Below are 9,227 nucleotides of genomic sequence, written 5' to 3'. Positions count from 1 at the left end.
TTAAATGAAACAGAAAAAACGAAAGAAGAATTATTCTACCACTAATAGAACATAGTCTTATAAAGTGTTGTAGAAATTGAGTTTCTGATTTTTAAAATTTCTAGTCTTGATTTTTAAGTCTCTTTTCAATTATTTTTATAATTTTCTTTGAACAATATCTTTCTGTATTTATTTTCTAAAGATTATTTTATCCCAACTCAACATTATTAATTAAACTTTAATTGTTATGATTAATTTAAGTTTAATTAAACTATTTAAAGTTTAATCAGAATTGTATTAATTCATTAATTTTAAATCATTCCTTGATTTGAAATTATATCAGTGAATCATAAAATTTGATAATAATAATGATAATAATAATAAGAATAAAAATAATAATAAAAATAAGAATAATAATAATATTAAAAATAAAAATAAAAATAATAATGAAAATAATAAGATTAAAAACAATAATAAAAAGAATAGTAAGCTTACAAAATTTCGTGACAACAATGTATAATTTTTATACATCATATCAGAAGTCATGTGAATTTCAAGATTAGTGAAAATTTAAAAATTATTAAATTACTCTAAATACAATTAATTTTAAAGACGCACATAAAATAATATGATGAGGATTTTATTTAATGTTGTAATGCATGGAAAAATTATTTTTGATATAGATATTGTATTTTTTGATAGATATTTATATACAAAGAGAAAACGTGTTCCTCATAATAAAATATTTATGTAAAATATTTTTTAAAAAATAATTGAATAAGTTGTTGTGTGCTTGCGTGCTTTTGACTTGAGTTGACGAAATTAAAAATTGAATATTATTGAACTTTGAATAGGTTATCTGCTTATTAATAAATAAGTAAAGTCATTTATTCCAGAAGTCAAAAGTAATTAGCGTTGTCGATATTATACAACTCACGAAATTACTGATTTATATCGTTGAGAAATTATTATTATATGCTGCACTCAATTAAAAATAGTGCTTGTTTTCAATTAAAAAGATTAGTTTCTGAACAGGAAAGTGATGCAATCTGCATTACAATAAAAGTATATACAACGAATCAATATTAATTAAAGCAACTTTAAGATATGTATGTGCATATGCTGGACGAAGAAAATTTATTTCTTTTTATCAATGAAAAGGAAAAATTAATGTTTATAATTATGTGTGGTTACTAATGAATTTATATGCGACTAGAGTTTATATAAAAAAAAGAAGTGTGGGAAATAAATGTGTGAAATATTTTTTTATATATAAAACAAAATATTTATAAATATTTGCGCAATATTTTTCAAGTGACAATACATCAGAATAGATATTGTGAATAAAAGTGAAATGTGTGAAAAATGTGAAAAAATTTAAATAATAGTTTGAATGAATAATAAATTATTATCTATTTAATTATACGTATAGATTATAAACACATAAGTTGTGATTTGTGTGATACTCAGGTTTTAAACTGAGATTGTTAGAATTTCTACAGTAGCGTGGAAATATGTATCAATTTTTTTAATTGTAGGTATTTTGAAATTTTTTTTTTACTTTTTTATTAAATTTTTAAAAAGTTGTACCTATGCAATAATATGTTTAATACCTATTTACTCAAAAAAATAAATAATTATTAAATTTAACAATTTTTTTACTTGATAAAATAAATTATTGTGTTTAATAATTATTTATTTATTTATTCAATAAAATAAATTATTGTGTTTAGTAATTATTTATTTAATGAAATAATTAACTATTTTACAAACCTGTACATTATTTTTATAACTATTAAATAATGAATAATTCTAACGTTTTTTAAGACAGTAATTTTCTAACATATTTTATAGAAGAATAATTTTAATGAAAATTAACAAATTAATAATTTCAAGACTGATTTTTTCTATTATTTTTTTCTTCTCTTTATATTTAAATTTATATGTAATATACATATTTCCACGAAAATGTACTTAGATTGAATGTTAATTGCTCAAATAAAAAAAAATGAGGTGTGACATTAATTTAATAACAAATTCTAAAAAAGTGTTTGTGTGTTTTGATAAATTTTTGTAATAAGACAAAAAAAGTAGCTACACAATGGTAGCCTCATCTGTTCTTTTAGTTTTAAGAGTTTTTCTATTTTCTTACGCTATTTTGTAAATACTAGATGCTTTTTGAGATGAATTAAATCATTTATTTAATTGTCTTTTTCATAAAACCTTTTGTAAAAAAATCTTTCTCCTGTTAATTACAATTTCCTCTTATTTCTATAGAGTTATAAATTAATAAACTAAATTTATAATAAACTAAATAAAAATAATTTATTCATTTCGTTTGTGGGAGAATTTTTATGCTATCTAGGCGGCAATTTAAATAACTGTTTTGGCGCCAAACTACTTTAAATCTTTTAATGCCTGAAATAAAAAATTATTTTCAAAAAGTTTGATAAAACTCTTGAAAATGATTAAAACAATTTTAATGAAATTCTTTGAAACAATTCAATTATTTTAAAAAATTGGAAGAAAATTTTTCAATGTAATTTTTTTTAATGTAATTTTTTTGTAATTGAATGTAATTGAATGTCATTTTTTTCATAAATAATAAATTTTTTTGCAAAAATTCAATTATTTCCAAAGATTTTAGTAAAAATCCTTTACAACAATTCAATTATTTTTACAAATAACAACATTTTTCACAGGGATTCAATTATTTAAAATTTTTTTTTATAAAATTCGATGCAAGAATTCAATTATTTTCAATAATAATAAAATTCTTCGTAGGATTTCAAATTGTATTAAAATTTTTTGAAAATAATTATTCCCAAAAATTTTATTAGAATTCTTCAAAAGCATTCAATTATTGATTTTTGAAATGAAATAATTGAATTTCCTTAGAACTTTCTTACCAGAATTGATTTTAAAATGAATTTCAGTTCAAATTTTGGATAATAATAATTAAATATTAGAAGCATAGTGGTATAAATTGTTAGAAATAAATTAACTTTAAAAGGCTTAAATTAAAATCTTTGAAAATTTTAATTGTAAAACTATTTAAACATTTGTGGTTAATAATTATTAAATTATTAATTTAAATATTTGTTTAACAAAAATTATTCAAGTTTTAAATAGTTTAATTCAGAAATTATAAAAAAAAATTAGTCTTTTGATTTTGAAAAATTAAAAACTAAAATTTTTTTGAAAATAGTTAAATTCCCGTTTATAATTAACAAAAATTAAACTAAATTTCCAATTAATTGGAAATTTTGTCAAGTTGTTTTTAATATAAATTTTATAGAATTTTATTTTTTACATTTATAAATTGTTTTTAAATATAATTATTATAAGTAAATAAGTCATTGTATTTTTGAAGAATTCGAACAAAAAATTTGGAAAATAATTGAATTATAGAAAAATTCTCAATTTATTACAATGAATTTAATTTTAAAAAAATAGTAAAGAAAATGATAATCAATAATAATTTGATTGAATATGAGTTTTGATTGAAATTTTCTCAATGAACTTTAAGGTAATTCTTCTTATCTCGTTTGAAACATTGACTTAGATGCACACAGGATATAGGCAACTTCCTGTACGCTATGATTAAAAATGTCTCTCATGATTATCCTAGGTCTTGTTCACATATAAGGAACCTGTTTTAGCTCCTCTCGCAGAGAATGAATTAATTCCATAATGAAGCAGCGAATATTCTAATAAGGATTAATCGATCGATAAAATAATTCAAGCAATGAGATTTATAGAATTTTTTTTGCAACAAAGGAATAAAAATAAATTTACTCATTTTTTTTTTTGTAAAAAGTAACTCACCGCAGAAGCAAAAAAAATTAAATCTTTTATTCAATTTCTCGATGGTGCATGGGACAAAAAAATGAGTGAAGTTGGTGTAAAAAATTGAAATCTCATTTTAAAATGCGGTTGAAGGGATTGAACAAGATCGAAGATCGATTTCAGATTATGACCGCGCGTATTATAAAAGTGAAATATCGAGCAATTGTGGTTTATAAATGTAATTATTGAGATGACTTTAACACCTTTGGTTATATTATCATTCCAATCGTTGATATCAATGTATAAGAGGCGACGATTCGCTTATATGGCTGTAATATTATAATTTTTTTTTTTTAATATTACAATCGTGTCTGTGTTCTTTTTTCTTTTTATTAGTGAGTTATGCACCTTGAGGCGAATTGCATATCGTGTCCTTATCGATTCAAATTACTAGGTACTCGAGTTGATCGGTTCATTCAAATCGATGATATCAGCTTCTTGCCCGATGAAGTCGCTTTCAATGACTAACAGTATTATTTTTCCACATTCATATTTCCATTTCGTTGCTTGTCTAAAAATACCAGCAATGTGTGCTATTTGAAGGGAAAAATAGTAGTTTGGTTTTCAATATAAATTTAGAAAATTAATTAATTTCATTAATTAGTTAATTAATTTCCCATCAATTTAAACGAGAAAATAATAGTTTGTTTTTCAATATAAATATAGAAAATTAATTATTTAATTAATTTCTTATGAGAGAAGAATCTAGGAAGTAAATTTTAGTAAATTTATATATATTTCAAAAAATGTTTCTTCACCTTTTTATATTTATTTTCCTTTTCGAAATAGATTACATTTTTTAAATAATAGAATTCCATTTATTATTATATTATAATTTAATAAATAAAAAATTGTACCAAAGGAGTAAAAGTTTTTATTCTGAAATTAAGATTTTCGATCAAATCTTTTCCAGAAATTTTTTTTCTTTGACAAACTTTGAAATCACTACGAATTTTAATACAAAATCTTAAATTTTTTCTACTTCTGACAATAATTTATGTTAAAAAAAATATTTCTTATTGAAAAAATATTAAATAACTATTACTTAAAAATTATTTAACGAACAATTTTACTCACAAATTCCACAAATAATTGGATTTTAGTAGAGTTGTGTTTACACTTTTCATAAATAATTGTATTTCTAAAGTTTCAAATTAAAAGTTTTAAAAACTTAAATTTTATGTAATTTTAATTAAAAATTTTCAAGAAGTTAATTTATGAAAAATTAATGTTTAAATTTATTTTAAATGAATTAAATCAATCTCACTCTAATGAATTAAATTTATTTAAAACTTTTTATTTAATTTTTTTAAATTATAGTTTATTGTTTGAATATAAATTTAATTGAAAAATTTTTTTAAATTAATTGAAATTTTATAAAATTGAATTGTAAATAAGTAAATTTTAAAATTATTTTAGTTAAACGTTCTTTTTTTGTTTATATAATTGAATATCCAAAGAAGTTTCTAAAAAATTATTGACAATAATTGATTTTGGAAAGAATTTTAGTTAAAGATGCCAAAAATTTTAGAATTTTAGAAGAGTTGGGTTTACAAATTTTTTATAAATAATTAAATTTCAAAAGGTTTCAAATTAAACTTTTATAAAATTTTAATTTAAAATTTTTAAGAAATTAGTTTTTGAAAAATTTGTAATCGATTTGTTTAGAAATTGTTTGTAATTTCGTAAAATTGAATTGTATACAAATGGTTTTTAGAATTATTTTTACTATTTTTAGTGAATTTTCTTTTTTCTCTTTGAATAATTGAATTCTCAAAAATTATTAAAAATAATTGATTTGAGGAAGCATTTTGGTTAAAAATCCAAAAAATTTTTGAATTTTAGAAGAGTTAAGGTTACAATTTTTTATAAATAATTAAATTTCAAAAGGTTTCAAATCAAAATTTTATAACATTTTAATTTAAAATTTTTAAGAAATTATTTTTTGAAAAATTATTATTCAATTTGTTTAGAAATCGTTTTAAATTTCGTAAAATTGAATTGTAAACAAATAGTTTTCAAAATTATTTTGATTGAATTTTCTTTTTTTCTTTGAATAATTGAATTCTCAAAAATTGTTGAAAATAATTAATTTAAGAAAGAATTTTGGTTAAAAATCCCAAAAATTTTTGAATTTTAGAAAAGTTAGGTTTACAATTTTTTTTTAATAATTGAATTTCAAATCAAAATTTTATAAAATTTCGATTTTAATTAATTTTAATTTAAAAGTTTTCAAAATTATTATTTTTTGTGAAGTTTCTTTTTTTGTTTGAAAAGTTGAATTCTCAAAGAACATTTTCAAAGATTTTTTAAAATAATTGATTTAGAAAAAAATATTTGAAAAATTCTAGAAAATAATAATTGAATTGAAATAAATGTATTCAAAACATTTTTTTCTGGTTTCTATTGAACTTTAGAATATTCATTCATAGATTAAATAAGAATTGCAGTAAAGGGAGTAAAAAAATTTCGAAAATAAATAATGATAAACAAGAAGTAGGTAAATTTTTATCTTCTCTATTATCACCCCAAGGGAAGAATACTTTTTTCAATGTATTCCTTTTTTGAAACTAGTGTCAAAAAAAGAGTACTTTTCAAACCTTTTTATGAAAATCTCGAAAATAATTACCAATTAGACAGTAATTAAATTATTATTCTAGATAATAAATTCAGATGCGAATCCTGATTGCAGAGGTAATTTTAGAAATAAAAGAAGTTTTTCACGTTAGTGCCTCCCAAGTTTGAAATTAGTTGACATGCTGGATACTAACTGATTTCCTGATATGATCTATAACCAATGGTTGGAGATGAAACTCTCGTTCAATATTATAATAACAAAAAAAAAAAACTTTTATAAGATCCTTTTTATTTTATAATTCTTTATTATTATTATTATTTTTTGACTTGCACTTGCAATTAACAAAAAATGCGGATCTCTTGAGATTTTATCTGCTAAATGCTTGTGCAGTGGTTCTCAAATATTTTTTGGTGGAAATTTAACAAAAAAAATAGAAGATAATAATTTACTCGTCTAGACACAATTGATTATTATAAATAGTTTATTATATTGCTGGCGACAAAGTGTGTCTTTTACAATATAGATTTTATAATACTTAGGATTATTCTATAAGAATAAAAGCTACTTAACATGCCCGTATACACAAATATATACGTGTCTTACACACAATTATAGATCTTATTTTTTATTTTATTTTTATTTTATTTTATATATATTATATAGTAAAAAATTGTCCAAATAGTACAAAACTTGTCATACATACATATTTCGCGGGAAAATATTGTCCAGTCTTCCAAAAATCACGAGACGTCTACGTCTGCGTCAATATTTATATGATTCATCGGCTGTAGTTTTATTCTTACTTTTTATTTCGTCATTTTTTTCATTTGATTTTATTTTTATTTAAACATTTATAATTTCAGATATTAATCTAATTTTAATTTTCAAAAATTTCAAATAATTTTTTGCTACTCTGAAGAATTAATTCGTAAAGTAAATTTTTTTCTTCCATTAACTAAATTTTAAATTTCATTAATTTATTTGATTAAATAATTGAATTTAATTAAATAAATGCCATTAGGGTGTAAAATATTTTGAAGGAATAAAATCAGTTGATATTCAGTCGTTTATGGAAATTTTTTTTTTTAAATAGTTGGATCATTTTTGTACAGCTGACGATTCATATTTTTATTGTAGTGATAAATATAGAAAAACGTATATATTTATAAAATATATTCTACAACATGCTGGCTTGGCAAGGAACGTGAAGTAAACGCTGTTTAAACGTTTGTACCACTTGTGAGAAAAACCTCGCATTCTTGTATATAAACTAAGCGTAATCTTACGGTCAACCAGGCATACAGGAATATGTTGACAACTGGTTTGTTTGTTTTTTTTTATATAAAAGTATATAAGTAACTATTTTCAAGTATAAGGCAGTTGCATCATTTTCTAATCGTCATTCACTTTAAATATTTTATATTCTCATGTTTTAAGATGTAAAAACAAAAAAGAGAAAAAGATGTAAAACAAATATTAAAGTGCACTACATATAAATCTTCAACTATAATTAAATTATTATTATATAATTATTATATAATTATTGTATAATTTTCGATTAAAATTAAATTATTTGCATTAAAAATTATGCAACAAATGTAAAATAAATTAAAACTAGAAAAATTCGTGTTTTTAAGCGCTTAAGAATAAAATTATACAGGTTTTTTTTCTATTAACTAATAATAATAATCGATGCTTAAAATATTCGATAAGTTTTACAATATTGTTTGACAAATTGCCAAGCCATTCAACTTTGAATTTCATTTTAAAAGAAAATTCTAGATCTTAATTATTAAGCTTAATCAGAGTCGTGGAAAAACTAATAACATTTTTCTTTTATTGGAAAAAATCACCCTGAGGAAAAGTTGATTTTAAGCTTTTTTTTTTATTTTGTAAAAAAGGACGCAAATGGAAATTTGCGAAAAATATAGTCTCTTCCTCTCTTTTTGTATTTTAAAATAATTAAATACGCAAATAAGTACGTATTTTTTTTGCGAAAAGTTTAAGAATTTCCACTTTATTATTCAACTCCTGAAAAATAAATTTTCATACAAAGTTTTCTCCCTAATATTTAAAATTTCGTTTCTTTCTGAAGATTCCTTTTTCTAAAATTATCGACCTTTTTAAAATATAGGTATTTTTCTTTGCGATTTGAAATCAATTTTAAATCGAATGATTGAAGAAAGTTTTTTCATCCATTTAATTAATTAATTCTTAATATTAGAAAAAAAGAATTTTCTACAAAATTTGATATTTATTTAAAAAAATTTCTCTTTGGCTCAACCAAATATTCGTGGAGTGAATAAAAATTTAAAACATCACTGACCCTGACGATTTATTATTTGATTATTATGCTTCGAATCTTTATCATTTATTCTTACTAATTTGTGAAAATAATTTTTTTTTCTCACGAGATGAAAAAGATAGTTTTCATTTTTTTTTTATTAAATCTAAAATTGTTTTCACATAGGATCTCAATTGTTAATATATATGTTACAATTTTTTATATCAGTGATTATTATTTTTTTTTTTTTTGGAAAATTTAACACATTTGAAAAAATATATACAGATTGTGTTATATTATTATAGTTTTAGCAATATTCACTGATGATAAAAAGATTTATTACTCGAAACGAGGGAAGAAGAAAGAAAGTTACAAAAATTCTTTCTTAAAATAATTTTTTTGTGATTGTAATAATCGAAATTATTACGTTTTTAAATCGAAAATTGGAATTCGGTGAATTTTGGTTATTTATAGTGTTTTCTTTTTTTGAAATAGGATTTTTATACCGATGGACATTGAAATAATTACTTGAAACTG

The sequence above is a fragment of the Leptopilina heterotoma genome, unplaced genomic scaffold, assembly GCF_015476425.1.
Source record: "Leptopilina heterotoma isolate Lh14 unplaced genomic scaffold, ASM1547642v1 Lhet_329, whole genome shotgun sequence".
NCBI lineage: Eukaryota > Metazoa > Arthropoda > Insecta > Hymenoptera > Figitidae > Leptopilina > Leptopilina heterotoma.
The sequence above is the reverse complement of the archived record's forward strand: the minus strand, read 5'-3'. Positions refer to the sequence as shown.